The 23,372-nt window shown below is 32.8% G+C and overlaps 1 protein-coding gene across 21 annotated transcripts in view; it reads right to left on the bottom strand.

Annotated features, from left to right (window-relative positions):
- Window positions 1–23,372, bottom strand: part of LOC123611886 (centrosomal protein of 162 kDa-like) — a 79,230-nt gene that overhangs the window by 51,554 nt on the left and 4,304 nt on the right. For all 21 annotated transcript variants that reach the window (XR_012500790.1, XR_012500791.1, XR_012500785.1 and 18 more), the window contains exon 2: window positions 4,751–4,832. The gene's annotated coding sequence lies outside the window, so the exon portion shown is untranslated. The remainder of the gene's footprint in view (window positions 1–4,750; window positions 4,833–23,372) is intronic.

Raw genomic sequence — 23,372 nt, 5'->3', positions numbered from 1 at the left:
TGAGCTACCATAAGATCTTGTATATATTTCCCTGTGCTATACAGTATAATCTTGTTTATCTATTCTACATTTTGAAATCCCAGTCTGTCCCTTCCCAACCCCCTTAACCTTCATTTGTTAATGTGGTGTATCACACTTAATTACTTGCAAATGTTGAACCATCCTTGTGTCCCTGAGTACATCCCACTTGATCATGGTGTATGATCCATTTAATGTACTGTTGAATTTTGTTTGCTAATATTCTGTTGCGGATTTCTGCACTTATGCTTATTAGAGATATAAGCCTATAATTGTTTTGTGTGAAGTGTAATTGTCTCATTTTGGTATCAAGGAAATGCTGGTCTTTTAAAATTGGAAGCATTCTTTTCTCTTCAGTTTTCTGGAAGATTTTGAGAAGGATAACACTAAATCACCCTTGAATCTTTCGCAGGATTTACCAGTAAAGCTGTCTGGTCCTGGATTTTTTATTGTTAGGAGGTTTCTGACTACTAATTTAATCTACTTAGTAGTAAATTGGTCTACTCAAAGTTTCTATATATTCATGGTTCAGTTTTGAAAGACTGTGTTTTCTAGAAATTTATCTATTTCTTAAAGATTGTCCAATTTATTGGTGTATAATTGTTCACAGTATTATCTTATAATCTTTTGTATTTCTTTGGTATCAGTTGTAAATTCTCCTCTTTCAATTCCGAGTTTTACTAATTTGAAGTGAGTCTATCTAAAGGTTTGCCAATCTTGTTTATCTTTCAAAGAATCAGTTCTTAGTTTCATTGATCTTTTCTATTGTTTTATTGGCCTCTTGTTTTATTTATTTCCACTCTGGTCTTTTTTAATTTCCTCTTTCTACTAACTTTGGGCTTTGTTCTTTTTCTCCCCCAGTCTTTAGGTGTGAAGTTAGATTCTTTATCTGAGATTTTCCTTGTTTTTTAATGTATGCATCCATCACTGTGAACTTTCCCCTTAGAACTGCTTTTGTTACATCTCATATATTTTGTTATGTTGTATTTCCATTTTCACTTTTCTCAAGGTTTTTTTTTGATTTTTCCATTGATTTCTTTGTTCATCCATTGGTTGTTTAGTAGCTTGTTGTTTAATCTCCACATATTTGTGAGTTTTCCTGTTTTCTTCTTATAGCTGATTTCTAGTTTCATACTACTGTAGTCAGTAAAGATGCCAGATATAATTTGAATCTTCTTAAAATTACTGAGACTTGTTTTGTAACCTAACATGATCTGTTCTAGAGTTCCATGTCCTCTTATCTTTAAGGTTCAGGTTTTCTTATATTTCCATGTCTTGTTCACCTTACATCCCCACATTCCATCAAAGCCTTCCACTCATTTACTCTTCAGAATGCAACTCCACATCACCAAGCTCAAAATCTTCCTTTTACTTCTTAGAGAAAAGCGCACTTGTGTAACAACTCGTACTTAATTTATACTTATCATTTTAAGCTATGAAAATCTGACTGATTTCTCCATCTACCTCAACTACCTATGTGTTTTTAAGGCTGTAAATGGGTAGCAGTTGTCTCTGAATCTCCAAGGACTAACAATCAATAAATATTTGTCAAATATACATCAGTTTGGCAAAACCACTATATCATATTTAAAGGTAGAAACATTCTAAAATCTTTGATTTCTTAAGCATTATTCTGCTATGAATCCACATATTTTTCAATTATCTAACTATATGAGAGTTAAAAATGTGAGTATTTGTATATATACATATAAACAATTGCAAGTGTGTGTAGTTATTTATTGTTTAGCATTTTCTTAACTTCCAAAAACATGTTTGAATCACTAGATTTTGTTAGATTTTTAAGTGGAAAACAGTCTTGACTCTATGAGTTAGATTCCTGCTATAAAGGACTGCAGAACTGGGCCACTGAGAGAGATTTGTAAACTATTTTGAAGTAGGCAGCAAATTCAGGGTCCCTCCAATCTAATAACAGTCATTCTACCGTGTAGGTATCTACTCACCACACTTGGTAATTCTATAGAGCTTTGTTTATGATTATGTCACTAAGTACATTTCCCTAAAGATTTGCTCCTAATGCATCAGGCAATTGCATACAAGCAGGTTCCATGAATGTTTGGCTAATGTACATCAACTTATAAACATTCCTTCTTCTGTCCACTTTTGTCTCAGCCTTTTGTGAGGCTGATACTAGCAACCTACTTCAAATAGCGTCAGCTTGCATGGTGACTCTGCGATGCACAAATAAGTTTGCACACTGAGACCCACACATCTCTTTTCCCTTCTAGTTTCATGTTCTACTATTGGAACCCAAGTCTCTAGAGATGAGGTATATTCTATTTTCCCTTCTCTTTTGATTAGGGTGATAGGCAATATGTAAGATTCAGATCCTCACTTGCCATTGCAGCTTCTAAAATGCTTCCCACATTAAATTACTAAGTAAAACAAATAGCTTTCTATCCTCAATAAGTAAATATATGAGCCTTAACATGCAGCTTGCAGGCCACTCCAAGTCATTACATAGTGGATTTTACTTGAACAAAATTGCTTCCAAACTCAAGCTGCTAGTTAGAAGATACAATACTTAGCATCCCTCAAGAATATGCTTTAAACAAACAATCTTAAAAGTGAGCAAAGTAAATAAAGATACATTTTATCACAGGGTGGCTTCAAAATGAATGGAGCCATTTTCACCGTGCAGTTCATGAAACTGATGCCTTAAATACTGATTTCCTAATCACTGTCATTGGAAGGCATTCTGTTTTTTTTTTCTGTTATAAATTCAACTTACAGCAGAGTAAGAAGGTTTTAGCAAGAAAATTTTACACCTGTTTATGTATGAAACTAAAACCACAAGAATTGAAAGGAAGAAATCATAACCAAGGGGGTTTTCAAAAATTTAAAACTCCATCATGCATAAATGGAGCTCATCAAAGAAAGTAATTTCCCTGCAGAAATCACTCCATCTTTTGTCTTATGTAAATTATCAACATGGATATTTTATTCTCAATGAAACTGCCTTTTCCCATTTGTGTTTCATAGTTTTCATTTGGTGTCTCAAGTAAATAAACTTCCTTCCTTCCATCCCACTCCATTATACAGGCCAGTTGCAATTAAATGTACCTTTTGCCTGGTGTAAATGGTAATTATAGATCAAGCTTTACTAGTTCTATGTTATTCATTCTTAGCTCATTTGTATTTTGAAATCTAGAAACACTAACCTCTGGAATTAATCCACAATAAACACAAAATCATATTTTTCAAGGTGGAGTATAATATCTTAGGTATCTATGACATTAGAATATTTATCTCAGCTTAGATTCAGTCTTGATCCAAATGATGGAATAAAGTTTCCATGGAATGACAACTTTAGTAAGTTCAATTTACTATACCCAGTCCACTCAGAATAACTGGTTGTAGTATATTAGACACTTTCTATCCACATTAATCCCAAAGGTTATAATCATTGGATCTGTTTATACTAATTTTTCACCTGTTTGCACTGCCTCTGTACCTAATAGTTTAAATAATCAAGTCACTTACTAAATTTTTTGCTCTTCCTATACCTTGAATAATTATTTTGTGATGTATGGAATATCAAAGAAGTATAATTTGTAGATATATAAAAATAATGCATTATTGTTTTTTACAAATTACTGATGAATACTTGTTTGAAAACTAAAAGAAATACAGTTATTACTCTTACTTTTCATGATTCTAAGAAACTGAACTCAGAATTTTTAATGTAGACTACAAATATATTCATACTCTTAAGCTTTTGAACAGTAACATTTAATCTCACTTACTATGTTTCCAGATGCTTGGTAAAATAAGAAGTTGTCAATTAGACTTTGCTTCCTTTGGTTCAATTGAGAAATAATTTAGTAAAAGTTTCAATCTCTCAAGTCCTTATAATTTATAAGCAGGAATGTTTTTCACATTGGTGATAATTACCTTATATACTAGACCAGAGCATTCAAATCCTCACACAACTATTTAACATCTCACTTGCATAGCTGAAGAGAGTGTTCATAATTCATTTGATATTTTAAAAATTACTCTGATTATAGTGGGTGCTGATAGGACCCAAGCTGAATATTTAGAAAATAATTCTCTTCAAATGAACATATTGAAAATGAAAAGTACTATGCATTCTTTAACTTCATATTTCTTGATTCTTATAAGCATCTTAAAATCAAAAGATGAAACATTAGAAAACAATAAATGGGAAAACATCAATCATATTTGATCTTGCTAGATTAGCTTACTTTTAAATACAGTCATATAAATAGGACAAGTAGTCACTGATCATAAACCATGTTAAGGCTCAGTTTTTGACAAATATGATTTTTAGATTCCTTCAGTCTCTGGTTTCAGCATAGCATTGCCCTTTAAAAATGTAACAATAAATCAGCAAAATTCCCTGCACTGTAGTGCAAAAAATGACAAAAACTACAGCATAACTCACATAAAAAGAATGTTATACTAACATTCAAATCCTTCACTCAAAGCAATAGAATTTAATTTTGAAGCAAGGCAGTTATTCATCCTTTCCATTAAGCACATTTCAAAAAAATAAATAAAGCGATTAAACTGCATTGTCCCTATTTTATCCTGATGACCTGCTATTATAAATATTTCTCACCACCTCTTAGCTGAATCATTCAAAATATAAACATAGGAGAAGCTAATGTGAAGAAGTAATTTTCATATGTAACTGAATTTTTCCTGTTATTTATAGACCTATTCAATAAATTATGACTATGAAACCCACCGTTATTCAATCTTCAAATGATAGTTGTACACTGGAGACACTTCAATTTTTTTCTCAGCAACATCTCATATCATGTGGTTTCCTTTAAGGATAAGAACAGTAATTTATTAAAATGTTTAAAGTAGAATAATAACTGTCATTCAAAAACTTTATAAAATTTTTTGGATCACCAAAGTCACTTCAAATTAACTATAAAATTTATCATGTATAACAAGTTTTACTAAAACAAAATGGTTTTGAATACTAAGGTGTTCTCACCAAAAAATTTAAACATCTTAAAACCTATGAGATTAATGGTATTTCTTAAGACTCGTATTTCACTAGGATAATTTAAATTTCATTTTCAAATTTCAAGTACATTTTCAGTGATACCATTTGATCAGACATAAAGGATTATAAAATCATCTAACACAATTAGCTTGATTCTTAGTTGACCTACTAATAAGATATTTATGCAAGCCTTTCTACTAATAAGGTACTCAAATATAATTTGTCAATCTAACTACATGTAGGTAAAATATTTTTATTTGAAATGTTTCATAGCTGTCTTTAGACATTTATGTTCACTAGGTTCCAAATCTATTCTATGCATGCCTCATAAAAGAAAACAAACAAAAAACCTATACATAAATATTTGTTTTATCCCATTATCAAGTGTTTCTCAATAGATTTTAGTTTGGGAAATTTAAAATTATATTCAGATGCAGAAATGAACTTACTCTCATTATTTGCTATATAGATATAGCTGTTCACTCTGATATGTATATAGTTTTAAATTTATCATCCTTCATACATGAATATTATTATATTAATGTAGTCACACATATTTAATGTTTTTTTTTCCAATGTATGCTATTTCACAAAATATAAATACTTATCTTAGGGAAGTTCAAGTGCACTCTCAAATTCTGAACTATATTTGTTCACACACAACAGTATAACAAATGAAGATTTAAAGCAACTGCTAAAATAATTAAGTCCAAAACACACACTCACATACACAATTTCATCAAAACTATTTAGATAAAAGCAGCATAAGATTTGAAATTTTTGAAAAACTGGTTATATATTTATAAATTTACATATTTAGTTGTATATTTTGTAAAGTTCTATGTGGAAAGCACAAAAGTTACTCTGAAGTAACTAAAATAATGTCACAAGCACTCATAAAAACATAGCAAATAAAATTCATAAGTCCAATACACAATGGATAGTTATAATTGATAACATACAATAGGGTAAACTTACTATATTATTTATTACAAATAAAAGGTTTTTGTCCTCCTATTAAAAATTTACATTCTATGAGAAAGTAGTATCACAAAAAGTAAGTCCAAGAATAAATGATGAGCCAAATAAGTGATGACCCAACTAAGTATATATACCACTTTACTTTGAGGAAACTATTCAGAAATATTCCTCATATCTCTCAATACTAGTCACCAAATCTTCCTTTTCAACTGGAACAAAATTCATAATTGTTGTAATTGCAAGTATCCCTTTGACAGAGCCAAAAAACTAGATGTCATTTGATCATCTGCACAGTCAGCATAAAAAAGCAAATGCCATTTATCTCATGGGAGAAATAAAGTAGATGATTTGGTACCTCCTGACCATCTAATGGGTTATCAGATTACTGTTACTTCTGAAACATGTAAAGCAAACCAGGATAGAAAGTAGATAAGGAAAAAGATGGTTCCAAGAGGATATGAGGGCACAGATCAGAAAAAGGAGGGTCTTTCACAGCAAAAAACTCTTTAATCCTTAAAATGGTGTCAAGTCTAAGGGAGGGTATTGTCCTTTTAATGATGGTAACAAGGGCTAATGTTTTAACACTGTTTTTTAAACAATTGTCTCAGGGACTGCTGCCATCACATGCATAGACACTGTTGTCAAATAAACTAATTTTTACATGTATGTAACCAAGCTTTGAACAGATATATACTTCAGTAATTAACCATATATTGATCCAAGAAAACTTACTAAGTCAAAATACAGTATTTCATAGTAGGATTCTTATATGACTTCAGTTCTCAAATATGATTTATAACCAAGAATATCTGGAGCAATTCTTGATGATAAAATTATTTCAAGAAAAATTCCCAAATATTTGTTCTTTTTGACCTTCCTTCTATGAAAACAGGAAGAGGGCATGTAAGATTCTCTGCAGCTTGAGACTCTAGGGCTACACAACTACAGGGAGAAAAAAAGGGAATCAGTGCAGGAAAGAAAGATAAAGTCAGGGTAAGGATGCATCAAAAAAGAAGCAAAGTTCTGGGGGCATAACCACCAAGGGAAAAGGTCAAGGCCAGTTTCATGAGTTCATAACATGTTTGGTGCACAGGGCTGCGTGCTTACAAGGGCTCCACACACTTGGCTTAATTTTCTACTGCCACCTTTGTGAAATTATTAATAATTTCTAATAAAGGGCCTATATTTGATTTTGCATGGGTCCCATTCCCAGAAGAGGCTGACAAAAAATGCATTTCCTTTGGAAGAGGAACAGGTAAGTTGGAAAAGGGGAATCTAAAGACCACCCTAGTAAGAGGTCTGGAAGCAAAAGCAGGAAGCTTTCTGGAAAACGGAGGAGGCTGCTTAGATACTAGGAAACAAAAGTAATGAGGGTGGATTGACTTGTAGGATTTTCTGAAAACAACTATTATAAAAATTATAATTAGATAAGTACTAAGGTTATGAATGGGTGATCAGATAGTTACTGATTCCCCCCCCAAAATGAAAGAGAGTCATATAAAATATGTCATTTCAAAAAAAAAGACAGATCTAATACTTTGCAGAAGCTACAAAGTAGTATTTATTATTAGAAACACCATGAATATCAGCAAGTAATATTTTGTCAAGTATAAAATATATATATAGTTAGTTGATCAGTTTTTGGCACTTAAAATCCTGAGTAAAGCTCCAAAAAGGTAAAGTCTAATTCAAAATTTTAATGGAGTCATGAGGCAGAGCCTTTAGTTTTGTTTTGACTTTACGTAAACAAAACATGACTGTAAAATTTCACTCAATTCTTTGCACAAAGAATTCCCATATACACTCTACATTTATATTTGCTTTTTGTTCCTACTAAGCTCCCATGCAATCCTATAAAGCATCATCCCATAAAACAACAGCAGTTGCATTATCTACCATGTCCATAAAATTATTTCTATATAAATCTTAAAATCATCTACTTTGAGTACTACTCCTATTAACTTGGATTTATGGAGAACAAAAAGTAGATTAATACAGAGCAAAATTATGTATATGAACCATCTTTTTTCTTAAAATGACTCACTGCTTTAGTTTAAAAGAACCGTTTGCAACCTTAACAATTTTAAGAAGATAGAAATTATCTCAAGCATCTTTACTGACCACAATGCCTTGAAACTAGAAATCAACAACAGGGAATCAAAGGAGAAAAAAAGGAAAGCATGGAGATTAAACAATATACTATTAAAAAACCAATGGGACAATGAGGAAATCAAAGTTGAAATTAAAAAATACCTTGAGACAAATGAAAATAAAAGCACAACCACAAAAAATTTATGGGACACAGCAAAGGCAGTGATAAGAGGCAAGTTTATAGTGATACTGAGCTTCCTCAAAACAGAACAATCTCAAATAAACAATCTAACCCAGCAGCTGAATGAATTAGAAAAAGAAGAACAAAAAACCCCAAAGGGCAGCAGAAGGAAGGAAATTATAAAGATCACGTAGGAAATAAACAATATAGAGATTAAAAAAAAAAACCATAGGAAAAAAAATCAATCAAACCAAAAGATGGTTTTTTGAAAAAGAAAATAAAACCGAGAAACCTCTGGCCAAGCTCACAAAGAAGAAAAAAAGAGAGAGCACAAATAACCAAAATAAGGAAGGAAAATGGAGAAATTACAACAAATAAAATAGAAATACAGAATATCATATGAGAATATTATGAACAACTATTTGGAACCAAACTGGATAACCCAGAGGACATGGACAAGTTTCTGGAAACATACTGTCCACCAAGACTGAATCAAGAAACTCACTACTTGAACAAACTTATCACTAGAAATGAAATTGAAATACCAATAAAAAAACTCCCTACAAATAAAAGTCCAGGACTGTACAGCTTCACCATGGAATTCTACCAAACATACAAAGAAGAACTGATACCAGTCCTTCTCAAACTCTTCCAGAAGATTGAAAAGGAGGGAATACTTCCAAACTCATTCTATGAAGCCACCATCACCCTGATACCAAAACCAGGCAAAGACACTACTAAAAAAGGGAATTATAGGCCAATATCACTGATGAAAATAGATGCAAAAATCCTCAACAAAATATTAGCAAATAGAATCCAGCAACACATAAAAAAGATTATGCATCATGACCAATTGGGGTTCACCCCAGGGACACAAGTGTGTTTCAACATATGCAAATCAATCAATGTAATATATCACATCAACAAGAGAAAGGACAAAAACCACATGATCATCTCAATCAATGCAGAAAAAGCATTTGATAAAATTCAACACCCATTTATGATAAAAACTCTCACCAAAGTGGGTAGAGAGGGAACATATCTCCACATACTAAAAGCTATATATGACAAACCTACAGCCAACATAGTACTCAACGGTGAAAAACTCAAAAGCTTCCCACTAAAATCTGGGACAAGACAAGGATGAACACTCTCACCATTCCTATTCAACATAGTCTTGGAAGTCCTACCCACAGCAATCAGGCAAGAGAGAGAAATAAAAGGGATCCAAATTAGAAAAGAGGTAAAAGTGTCACTATATGCCAATGGCATGTTACTTTATATAGAAAACCCTAAAGGTCCACAAAGAAACTACTAGAGCTGATTGAAGAATTCAGCAAGGTAGCAGGTTACAAGATTAACATTCAAAAATCAGTTGCATTTCTTTACACTAACGATGAATCAACAGAAAAAGAAAGTAAAGAAACAATCCCCTTTAAAATAGCACCCAAAGTAATAAAATATCTGGGAATAAATCTAACCAAGGAGGTGAAAGAATTATACACAGAAAACTATAAACCATTGATGAAGGAAATTAAAGAAGACTTTAAAAAATGGAAAGATATCCCATGCTCTTGGATTGGAAGAAACAATATTGTTAAAATGGTCACACTGCCCAAGGCAATCTACAGATTTCATGCAATCCCTATCAAATTACCCAGGATGTAATTCACAGAACTAGAACAAATCATAATAAAATTTATATGGAACCATCAAAGACCTAGAATTGCCAAAGCATTAATGAAGAGAAAGAGGCTGGAGGAGTAACTCTCTCAGACTTCAGACAATATTATACAGCTACAGTCATCAAGACAGCATGGTATTGGTACAAAAACAGACATATAGACCAATGGAACAAAATAGAGAGCCCAGAAATGAACCCACAAACTTTTGGCCAACTAATCTTCGACAAAGGAGGCAAGAATACACAATGGAATAAAGACAGTCTCTTCAGCAAATAGTGTTGGGAAAACTGGACAGCAGCATGTAAAACAATGAAGCTAGAACATTCCCTTACACCATACACAAAAATAAACTCAAAATGGATCAAAGACTTAAACATAAGACAAGATACAATAAACCTCCTAGAGGAAAATATAGGCAAAACACTATCTGTCATACAACTCAAAGATTTTCTCCTAGAAGAAATAAAAGCAAGAATAAACAAATGGGACCTAATGAAAATTACAAGCTTCTGCACAGCAAAGGAAACCATAAGTAAAACTAAAAGACAGCCTACGGAATGCAAAAAAATTTTTGCAAATGAAACCAACAAAGGCTTGATCTCCAGAATATATAAGCCGCTCATACAACTCAATAAGAAAAAAATAAACAACCCAACCCAAAAGTGGGCAGAAGACCTAAACAAGCAATTCTCTAAGGAAGACATACAAATGATCAATAGACACATGAAAAAATGCTCAATATCACTAATTATCAGAGAAATGCAAATCAAAGCTACAATGAGGTATCACACCTCACACCAGTCAGGATGGCCATCATTCAAAAATCCACAAATGACAAATGCTGGAGAGGCTGTGGAGAAAAGGGAACCAACCCTCCTTCTCTGCTGGTGGGAATGCAGTTTGGTGCAGCCACTATGGAAAACAGTGTGGAGATTCCTCAAAAGACTAGGAATAGACTTACTGTATGACCCAGGAATCCCACTCCTGGGCATATATCCAGAAGGAACCCTATTTCAGGATGACACCTGCATCCCAGTGTTCATAGCAGCACTATTTACAATAGCCAAAACATGGAAACAGCCTAAATGTCCATCAACAGATGACTGAATAAAGAAGATGTGGTATATTTATACAATGGAATACTACTCAGACTTAAAAGCTGACAACATAACACCATTTGCAGCAACATGGATGCTCCTGGAGAATGTCATTCTAAGTGAAGTAAGCCAGAAAGAGAAAGAAAAATACCATATGAGATCACTCATATATGGAATCTAAAATAAACAAAACAAAGCATAAATACAAAACAGAAATAGACTCATAGACATAGAATACAAACTTGTAGTTGCCAAGGGAGCAGGGGGTGGGAAGAGATAGACTGGGATTTCAAAATTGTAGAATAGATAAACAAGATTATACTGTATAGCACATGGAAATATATACAAGATCTTATCGTAGCTCACAATGAAAAAAGTGTGATAATGAATATATATATGTTCATGTATAATTGAAAAATTGTGCTCTACACTGGAATTTGACACATTGTAAAATTATTATAAATGAATAAAAAAAGTTAAAAATAAATAAATAAAAGGGAAAAAATAAATAAAAATGTAAATGAAGCCACCTACCCTAAAGTAGAATGCAAAAAATTTTTAAGCTGCAATATTGTTATAATACTAAATCGATCTTGTTTCAACCATTGAGAATGAAGCCACACTAGAAAACACAGCTGGGATAGGTTTATAATCCAAATAAAAAATCAAAATTGCAATTATAAGCACAGATGGAAACATATGTCTCTGGGAAGTGTCACTGTGTATAAATCCAGGAGCAATTTTAAAGCAAAGGGTACTGATTGAGTAACACAGATCTCCTCAACTGAACAATCTAGAATGCCCACCCATAATCCCTTGATTTTTCCCATGCCTTGCCTGCCAGCATTACATTTGTCATCTTGCAGTCAGTTCACTGACACCCTGTAGCTCAGCTGGATAAATGAATCAGTAAAAAATGAAAAATATTTTGAGGCATGCTGTCACTTAAGGAATAAATGTTAAGCTGGCTAGAATTATAGAGGAGGAAAGAGGCTATGGAAATAGAAGAAGAAGGAATGTGTGAGTGATTAAATATGAGGTCATGTATGAGGGATCACAGGACAAGTCAAGGAAGGATTGTTACAATGGAGACATTCAGAGTAAGATGGATGAGATTTATGTTCGAAGTACAAACACATGTAAAATTTTAATAAGTCAAGTGTTGTTTCAAGCAATTCATTAGGTTCCTTAAAGGTGATGACCAAACCAAACTCTAAAACAGAAGCAACTAGAAATACATGTATATGAGGCACTGAGGTTCAGCCATTTGTTTGCTGCACTGTGAACTGGCATTATTCCTTGGGTAATTGGATTACATTGCCTGCTGCTTTTATACCTCATCTCACTTGAGCATGTATTTGATATTCAGAGAAAATGCAGGGTAATTAATGAATGCTGCAAGCACAAATGAATATTATTTCTATGCAGACTTTTTGGCAACTGAGAGTTGCCAAAACATCTGGAGAGAGTAACCCAGCATCAGAAATATGGATGGAGAATGGAGGCTTTTCATTCTAATCATATGCCTGCCTCAAGCTCCACACTTAATCTACTTGAGCCTTCCCTCTGTCTCCTGGCTGCACCATCTGGCTAACCGAACTGAGAGTTCTCCTGGTATATGTCATCTGACAACAGAACAGGGATCATTGAAAATTCCAATAAAGAACCGGCAAAGAATTGACTCATAAATCAAAGCCCCTGTTTTTGTCTTTAAAACAGTCTGAACTTCTAAGTGCCTGCTGGGCATCCCATTTACATTCTAGGTCTTTTTAGGAAGCAGCAAGATATAGATAAGATGCACAGAGAATAAAGCCAGAAATTATTAGTCTTTATTCTCACACTTGTTACCAAGACCTGACAGGATCACTTCATGCTTCTTAATGAATGTTAGTTACATCAAATTTTAAAAGAGTATAAAAGTTTACTCTGAGCTGTCTGCAGGATTATATGGGCAATTCATGTAAATATTTTTATACACTCTACAGCAATACAAACACATAAGAAGTTATAAAACTTTAGCACAATGTTTCTAAGAAATAGTTCTAAGAAATCACAGAAGTGCTGGAATATAATAAGATTTTTTGATATTTCCAAGTCAATGGAAATCTTACATCTATCCAGGATATAGATGCATGGTCACTGCATAGCAAATGCTTTGACAAATATACTGAGGGTCATGTCCACTAAGGCAGGCAGATTTTGATGCCAGAACAGTTAGAAATCAGCAGTGCAAGTGTGCTTTCTTGTATATATTTTAAAGTTAACTTCTTACTGAAAAATATGAATGATCTATGAAATAATTTAGACAGTAACTCTAAAACTCTGCCACTCTGGTTTTTTATCTTACTACCTAATGTTTACACCCTCTTTTTTGATGTATTTAATTTCCCAATGAGAATATTCAGTTTCATATTTCACTTGAGAGATAGTTTGTGTTAATAGGAAAATAGCACAAATTATAACAATTTGTTTCAATTATGAAAGCAACCACAGAGATAATCTAGTCTTTATGTAAGATCTGCCATAAAAACACTATAGTTAACACTTACTGAGTACTTACTATGCTCCATGAACAGGGTTAAGACTGTGTGTGTGTGTCCATTTAATCTTCACACAGCTCTCTAATTAGATAAACAGAGACTTGTTTAAGGTCATTCAACCCAGATCTGTCTCCAGGACTTGGGTTGACTAAGAAATTCTCTTTGTGTATCACACATATTTTTTGGTGGCTAGCCAACAGAACATTGGCATATGACAGTGATTTAAAGAAAATAAAAAGAGAGAATGATCTTCCATGTGTGGGTGTGCTGCAAATAAACCACAACAAATTGCCACATGGAAGGTGAACATTCATTTTTTGGAGTAGTTTTTATACAAAGGACAAAGGGACTCAATTCATATTCACAGCAAAGCACATTATTTTAGGAATAGTTAAATGCCAGTCACTCTTCTGTAATTCTGTTTTAATTAAATACTACCATTAAAGACCGTACTAAATAATGTGCTAACATTTCAGTTTGTGGATAAGATATTAATCTGAGGTTCTCTATCATCAAAGTGTTAAAGTGTTAGCACTAAGCGACCTGATCTGAGAACCCTGTTTTTCTTTTTATATTTTACAAAGAGTGTGTGTGTGTGTGTGTGTGTGTCTGTGTGTGTGTCCTCCTACTATGTGTGATTATAAGAGGCTCACAGGACACAAAATATGTGATGTATTATTTGATTCCCTCATCAGTGTCTCAACAGATCTTTGGTTGTGTGAACTTAATATGCTTAAGATATATCATTTCTTCAGAAGACAGCTATTTTCAGTCATAATATAAAACTTAATAGAGATATTAAGTCAGTGTTAATGCATATTTACCATGGAAGTCAATCCATTCTATTTTCTTGGCTTGGAATAAGTAGTTTTCAGACTTTTAGGATACAGCATACTTAAGGGAGAGTGAAAGTCTTCAAGTGCTTAAGAGTCACATGGGTACCAAGCAGGGATAAATGTGATTATAAATTCTGGGTTGTTCTGTAATATTAGAATGTTAACCTTCTATTAACTAGTTATATATATACACATTATATATATATGTATATATATATATATAAATTATTAAATCTCTGAAATAATCAGTTTCTTTGTCTGCAAAATTGGAATAATAAAACTCTGTCAGGGTTTGTTGTGAAGATAAAAGGAAATAGTATATAAAAAGTACTTAGGATAATGCTTTCCGCATGGTAAAACAATAAATTTAAATATTATTACTACTTTTATTAATAACTATATACTGAAACATGACATTATCAGTTTGTTTCATTATAATTTGAGTGAAACATAAGATGTGGATAAGTGATTTGTTCTCTTAATCTATTTCACATTAGTACAATCAAAATTCCTAATAGTAATATAGATGTTAAAAAACAGTAATAGTGAACAAAAATTTTATCCCAGAAAAAAAGTCACAATCAAAATGTATTTATACCTTTATCAGGCAAATGATAGTTTTGAAAGAAGAGTAGAGTCAAAAACACAAAAATAAAGAAGGTAAAGATATCATTTTATTTGCTGTCTTCTATTTTCTACAAAGATAAGTGAGAATTGTTTTGCTCTAGAAATGTTGTTCCCCCAAATTCCTCTCATTTATCTTCTAAATTCAATACCATCATAGTGTGCAATGACAGACTTGTTCTCAAAAGTCTGTATTACTATTGTTATTGACAATGTCTTGCTCTCAATTTCTAAAGGAAGGGAAAACAAAATAAGCTATAGCTCTACAAGGACAGCCTTTGTGTATGTGCTCAAAAATGAGCCAACAAAAATGACAGTCTTACTAAAACAAAAAACAAACAAACAAAAAACCACAAAGCAACTAAGGGTAGAAGAAAAAGGCAATCATATCCCAAAATGGAATATAAAGAGCTTTTTTTTTTTAAGATTCAAAATTTAATATTGTAAAAAGGTTGTTAATAGATTCACTTCATAAAAAAAAGAGAAATGTTTCAATATTGTCTTTTCAATTCTATTCAGGTGAATATAAACAAATGAAAACTCTGTTACTTCAATGCATGTGTAAATTGCGTGTTGGAAAAGAGCCTGAAACAGAATTTCAAGAATTGAGTAATTTGCACTCTTATATTCAGGGAAAGTTGGTAAAAGCAAAATATTATTTTGACAAGTAACCATGAGCTTCAAAGTAGAGGAGCATATTAATGCGCTGATCTGATTTCACTGAAGGAATATGACACTTTTGGACAGCTCAAGAGATTGGCTACAATATACAGAAATAAAGGTGATTACTGGAGCCACCCTGTGCTGTTCTGTGATTCTCAAGTCACAGCAGACATTAATAATTCACTAGCTATTTTCACATGCTTGTCATAACCTTTGTGTCACAATTTTAGGGCAGAGAGAATATAAGACAAAGAACATCATGGAGAGAAAGTTAAAGCAAGCCTGTCAAAGATTGGCAAGCCCAAATTTGATCTGCCTTCTGTTTTTCTCACTGTTTCCTGAAAAGGTTGTGTCATTCTCACTTGGCCAAGTTTTCAAACACAGCAACTAATTTGGGAAATATCTGAACACAATCAAGTTGTCATCAGCCTATCTTGTGGGCATTCAGGCTTCCTGGTAATGATACTTATTTGGAAAGCCAAATTTAGATCACTGTGCTTACACCAGACACTATAAAATCAGAATTTAAATTCTGCCTTTTAAAGTTGTAAACATAAGGAATCTCAGCAAGGGTCCCAAGTTAGCAAGCCCCTAAATGTAACATCTATTTCTATATATGACATTCTGATGCTCTAGGAATGACTAATGAGTGGCTTGCCCAGGGACTCAAGTTACATATTAATAATCAATAGCAGGATTAAAAGGGAGGAAGCCCAACATGGTATATAACATTTTGGGATAAAGACAATTTAACTGAGTAACTATTACTATGAATGTCACTGATGTTAGTTCTATGCAAAAGTTTACATACACCAACTACAAATTTTTTTTTCAAAAATATAAAGAGAAAGAAACTTAAGTCATTATAATGGTTAATATTTCTTATTCATGCTTATTTGGAGATCTAAAGTTAGAGCTAAAATTCAAGTTAATGTTATTAAGCCATTCTTAGATATGTATATCATCTTCATGCTTTTAAATAAAATACTATTTGGAATCTAAGAGGCAATTAACTATAACTTCAAGCCTAGACATTTAGAGAAAGGCCTCATTTTTCTATCTGAGGGCTACATAACACTACACAAAAAGAGAACAGTCAACAAACTTTTAGAGTTAGTAATTTTTAATCTATTTATGTTTCCTACAACAGAGGGGTCTATACTGAAGCATTTTCCATTAAAAAAAGGAAAAAGGCCAGGGTCTATCTCTCTCCCTCTTTGGAGATGGACCATACTCTGTCTATGGTGTACCTACTTTTATTCTGAACACCCAACCACACCTTGTGGCCTTTCTCTTGACTTTCAATGTAACTCTCTGAATAAATTAACCTTTACTCAAAAAAAAAAAAAAAAAAAAAAAAGAAAAAGAAAAAGAAAAGAAAAAGAAGAAAAAGAAGAAAAGAAAGAAAAACTAATTAGTTTGAAAAGAATCAAGTCTACCTTCCTTGATAATCCCTTGCCTAACTGTATCATCTTTTTACAAATACAAGAATTTCTTCTACCCTTAACACAGAACCCATTATCTAAGCTATGAACCAGCATATTTTTATATATACACAGGTATGCATATGTACATATCCATATGCATTTGTTTTAATTTTATTATTTAGTAAATCAAAAAGATTATGAAAAAGATATATAATATAGGTTTCCCTTCAAATAGTATTTCTCTGCATGTTTCAGTCCCAATTTATGTGGATCATCTTGTCCATAGATGTTGTAAGGACCCAGGTTTCTTCTGACTTTTTACTTTGCCATCCTATTGTCCCATCTACAAGTTTGAAGCTAACTTACTCTATCAACCTCAAGAAAGAAGATAAGAAACAGAGAAAGCAGTGTTGCCTTATGAAACTGGCATGAGACTTGTCTTTATGACTTCTGCTTATTTTGCATTAGTGAGAATTCGGTCTTGTAGAAACAGACAAGAAAGCTGAGAAGTGTACCCTCCACCTGGACTTCCACAGACCCTAAAAAACAAGTGTGGAAAGAGAGTAGTGTGAGAATGGATACTGGGGAAAGTTATTAAGCTCTGTCATGCTGATTCATTTCTATTTTGAAAATTTAATAATTTAAAAATATTCATCATCTAAGAAAACCCATTAGTATTTTGAAATTGAGCATTCCCTAGTCACTGTCACTCTTTTAAATTAGCATGGTATAAACATGAATTTGGTGAAGAATTTCCCTCTCCCAGGGCCACCAGCTTTGTCAGAGTCAGAGTGGTTGTGAGTTACAATTCACTGTGTGTGCTCTGCAGTTTATGATGCAATGGCACACTCATTTTTGAAAGGAAATGGTCAATGGCACGCTCCTTTCTGAACATTATGTGGCAAGTAAAGGTCTCAAGATGATTTATAATTAGTAGATTTTTAAAATGTAACTTTATGACAGAATGAAGATTAGAATTCAGGGTATACTTGATAAAATCACAGAAAATAACACAACATAGTTTCACAATATGAAAATGTACATTTTTATTTAATTCACACAAGATGAAAAACTCCAAGGAATGCAAGTAACAAATGTAATAATTTCTGACTTGTTCTGGATATAAAAGTCTTACTTATATATCTACTGTCATTTATTTTTAAAAAAGTTAAAAACACTAAGTGGAATCAGTGTGGGCTATGTAGATGTGATCTCAATTTATGAGGTTTAAAATTTGTGATTTGATTTCTGAAATCTCTAGATTTTAGATATACATTTTCTGTCCAAGTTAATTTCATGAATTTTAATAATATTCGGCAAATAATTTTTAACATCTAAGCTTGCTACGAAGGAAATAAAATTTTCTTTTTAGAAGAGTCCCAATTCTTCAAAGTCAAATTTATCACTAACTGAATGGCAGGATCAAAAGAAAGCTCCTAACTGACCCAAGGTAAAGGAAAGTTTTTGGCCTTGGCTAGATTCTATATTGCACTAGGACTTGAATATAAATGTGTAAAAAATATATTTGCCCACAAAGTAGATGGCATGATGGTTTCAGAAATGAACAGCACTGTAGGCAAATAATCAAGACTCAAAATGATATTCACTTCCTCAATAAATACTCATATGCTCATTGCATTCAGTCTTTGTCAGTCAGTGTCCTATGATAGATATAAGAATTCAGCAGAGGAAATAAAATGTCCTATGCCCTAATGAAGTTTAAATTCTAAAGGGAAAGATAGGCAATAAACATGTGATTACAATTTTGATGAGTGTCATAAAAGGAGATGCAGAGAGATCATTTACTGAGGCACCTAATCAGCTCTGAGGAGATTAGCAAAGAAGTGACATGTTAGTTAATACATAAAGGATGATGTAAACTTATGTATGTGAAGATGTAGTGGTGAAGAAGAGGAGCTTCTGGAAGAAGCAATTTCCTGTTGTAATGCCTGGATGTGAAAAAAGCAAGCATGTGTAGAACCAACTGATGTCCCAATGATATGAAGCATTCACAGATGTAGAAGTAGAGGGGGATGAGAGATGAACTTCAAGAGGAAGGCAGAGACAATATCTTAACAATACTTGTTATCTGTATGAAGCATTTGTAACTTATTGTAAATGGCAATAGAAATTAGGAAGGATGGTCAAAATGTTCTATCTCTAGTCTCAGGAATAAAAGGCAGTGGTTCTCTGGTCTACAGCAATAGCAGTGGTGGTAAAACTGTGACAGATTAAAGAAGGGGTTAGATCAATAATATTTGGTGATAGAGCTGAAGGAGGAGTGAGAAAGAGAGAGGAGTGAAGACTGATTCTGAAATTATTGCCTTCAGAAACTGGATACATCATTTTATCACTGAATGAGATAGAAAACAAATAAAGAGGGGCTAGTTTGAGAGTTTAGAGAAGGGTCATGAGTCTCTTAGTCTAAATCATCTTTCAGATATCTAAGTAGAGAGATTAGCAGGGAACTGGCTATATAATCTGCAGATCAGACAGTTTCTAGGTTGGAGATGGAAATTCAACTGTTCTCAGCTTTTTCTGGTAGAGGAATCCTTGGGAGTGGATGAGATTATTTAGAGAGGATATTAAAAGACAACAAGTACATGTTATGACAGGTTAAATCACAATGCAGAATTGAAATGAATAATATTCTTTCACTTTGCTAAATGATCTAAATGGAGTGATTCACAAAATTATCAAATACCTAGGAACAAAAATAGTAACATTCTTTAAAAAAAAACAACAATTTTTAACAATAGGTGCTGAACAGAAATGGTCAATTTAAAACAGTCTAAAGAATTACAGAATATAAAAATTGAATAATTTTAAATTACTAAGTAATATAAGCAACTAACTCCAATAGAAATGACCTAAATAAGACACTGACTATAACAGCCTAAGACGAGGACAGTGACGTTATTTGTCCCAGTAACGGACTGTCAGCAGATGAAACTGTGTCTTTTATCAGATTACAAATAAGACTCTTTGTCTAAAACAACATTTTCTTCAATATAATCTCTAGTTGTGCTCAAGAAAAGGTAAGGTGAAAAGTTAAAATAAAGTTTCATTTCTACCATAATGTTTTATTTGGAACAATGGCTCTTATAACAAGAAAAAATAACAACGCACATGTGCACATTTTGTAGGAATTAACTTTCTCTCTTGAGGACTTATCCTTATTACTCTTATTGATACTTAGAGATACTTTAGTTATCAAGTTCATGATCCTAAGAAAAGTTGGTGACTATGTCTTTAAAGTAATTTCAGCTAACTTTGTGAGGCAGAAAAGCCCACTAGAGTTACAAGACCTATGTTAATATCCTAATTTTACCATTTACTTAAATTTTCTGAACCTCAGGGTTTTCACCTGGAAAACAGATTTGAAAACACTTTGATCACCTTAAAAACCAATTTGTGAAGAACAAAATGAGACAAGGTAAGTGATAGATTTTATTACAATGTCTAAAGCAGCTTAAGTGCTGTTTGGAATTTGGTCATGTAAATAAAGAACATTACTATCACACAAATCAAGGAGAAAATAAAAAGAAAGACTTCTGTATCATAACATATTTTGCAGAGCACATAGAGCAGAGGAGAAAGATCACATCTATGAATCCACTGATGATGTTTCTTGAAGAAAGCCACAATGACATCAAAGAATACTATTCACCTCCATTTATGACACCTGCATGAAGGAGGAACACATGAAGACAGGAATAACAATGTGAACATAATGGATCTGCATAATCCGAAACTAAAGATTAAAAAGCTACATGAATGTCCTTGAAATGCTGAAATTCTTTGAAAACCTGGGAAGGGAAGTTCATAGGCAAATAAGGCCTTTGGAAATCTCACATCCTATATAAAAATGGGAGAACAAAGTGAGTTTCCTTAAGTAAAAGTTGTACATTGAATTAGCCTTTTCTTTTCATTAAGTTTATAAATGTAGTAAATAAAGCTGACTTGCTTTCCTAGGAAGATGACTTAACATAATCAGTACTTTTAAAGTGACTTTCCCCCATTTGACTTATTTTCTCACACTGGTCTTTATTTTACATTTGTATCTTAGGCTTTCTAATACTGGCAGTCACAGAAGTTGAAAGTTTAAGTAACTAGCTTTCCTGAAACTTTTGCTATAGTTTCACATCAATATTTATTCAGCATTACAGACAAGTAGCCTTACAAGAGCTATAAGCAATGTGTGAGAAGTGTCTGCAGTACATGCAAACACAAGTGAAATTAGCTCTCATTTCTCCAAAGTCATTAAACAGTAGATGTGAACAATGTAAATTACTTCTTTTCATATTTTTCCATTTGATCAGTTGAAGGATCCCTTTGTAAAATGTGGGGAAGAGAAAAGCACTGGCAATATGACACCCCTTTATGCTCAGTTTGGAAGTTTGTTCAATTTTATATTCACACTACTCTACTCTCTTTTGGTCTCTTTTCAAAATGGGATTCATTTGATAGTCAGGCATCTTATAACTTATTCCTCCAACTAAGATCTCCATTTTTGCTACTTCCTTGGAAAATCAGAATTTCTGTCTTCCACAATGTTAAGTAGATGCTTTTTAAAAGTGTTTATGACTTGGCAAAAAATGCATTAGCTGTGAACACTGATGAGAATTTGTGCTTGTGGAAACTGCAAGGAGGAGCAAAGTCTCTTATTAACATATTGCTTTTTATTATAAAATATGACTCCCATTAGTTTTGGGCTACAGCCAAGTCTCTTCTCATGGTTTAAAAAGGAGAAACCTTGACAAGATTCAATTAAAATCACATCTTGATCTATATTATGTACACAAAAGAACACTTTCTGCATTAATGTAACAATGAGTCTGATTTATAATCCTAAAGCAAAGAAATTCAGAGTTAAATAAATCAAATGACTTAGCACTTGTCCCTAGATTTTTTGCAAGGATGTGAAATCTATGAGGAAAAAGGAATAAATAATGTAGCAAGTATTTCATCTGTAAACTCAAAGTATTATATGGGTGTATTAAGCATGCATTTTCACTTTGGTGAATTTCAAAAAGATAATAGAAATAAGACAACTGTCTCCTCAGAACTGCAATGCATCTGAGGTATTTCTGGACTCAATAATTGTGAGGGTTTTTTTTTTCTATTTTTTTTAATAGGAGCATGATACAGGTTTACAACTAGCTCATGTATTTCATAATCTTAAACACCGCCAGGAAAATTTATTTCTGGTCAGCTCTGAAAGTTAAACTACCTAGTATTTGTCTAAAGCCTCCAAGCCTAACAATTCTATAGTATATAAAAGAAAATATCTCCACAGGGAACAGAGCACAGCCTCAAGGAAAAGAGACAAACACTTGCTCATTTAAAAAATTCAATCAGTATCAAGCACTATTCTGAATGATGGCAAATTTAACAAAATCCATACCTCCATGGAGCTTAACTATAAGGATGACACCAACACAAATATAATTATCTAATAGTTATCTCCTGGGATGGAGGTTAGGCAAGGAAACAGAAGGGACAGGTGGGCTCAGGATACTGGAGGAAAACTTTCAAAAGAAAATAACATTAAATTGTTTTAAATGTGACTAGAGGGGAGGAATATGCTCTGAGCAGAAGGCACACCGTGAAAGAAAGCATGCACTTGAAGAAGCATATGCTTGAGGGATCCTGAAAAGAGCAGCTGAAGGGAGATGAAGAAGAGACATCAGAGTCTTAAGTCGTGTATTCAGAATCTCTGGGGTAAGAGTCTCTCACATATGGCTTTGAAAACATAATTTGAGATTTAGGATGAGATTTCTCCATAAAGAAAACCAACAAAATGAGAAATGATGAGCATAGGCAGCTAGGACAGTTCTACCCTCTTCAGAGAGGATGTTCCATAGGCTAAAGGAGAAATAAAACTCCATTCACTTTCCTTTTTGATTTGAAATGCTTCCCAATCTCTATCATATCTACATGGATAACAACTCTCTAAAGAGTGACCCAGTTAGAAATAATTACAAATAATCCTACAAACTAAATGAAATACTTTTGATATTTACATGCAACTAAATTTTACCTATTAATAAAATCAGTAAATATTTTTTGAAAATGTTTTAACACTAAGATGTATTAGATACTAAGAAGAAGTGTTAAGAGGATGACTTCTGGTCAGCGCTCTACTGGAAATCCAGTTCAATTTAAAAGTGCTTCGTTTCAGAAGCAATATACTTTTTAAATTATTAATGCTGTTTCTGTGCCTT

This window comes from Camelus bactrianus, chromosome 19 (assembly GCF_048773025.1).
Source record: "Camelus bactrianus isolate YW-2024 breed Bactrian camel chromosome 19, ASM4877302v1, whole genome shotgun sequence".
Classification (NCBI taxonomy): domain Eukaryota; kingdom Metazoa; phylum Chordata; class Mammalia; order Artiodactyla; family Camelidae; genus Camelus; species Camelus bactrianus.
This window is presented reverse-complemented; position numbering and strand designations above follow the sequence as displayed.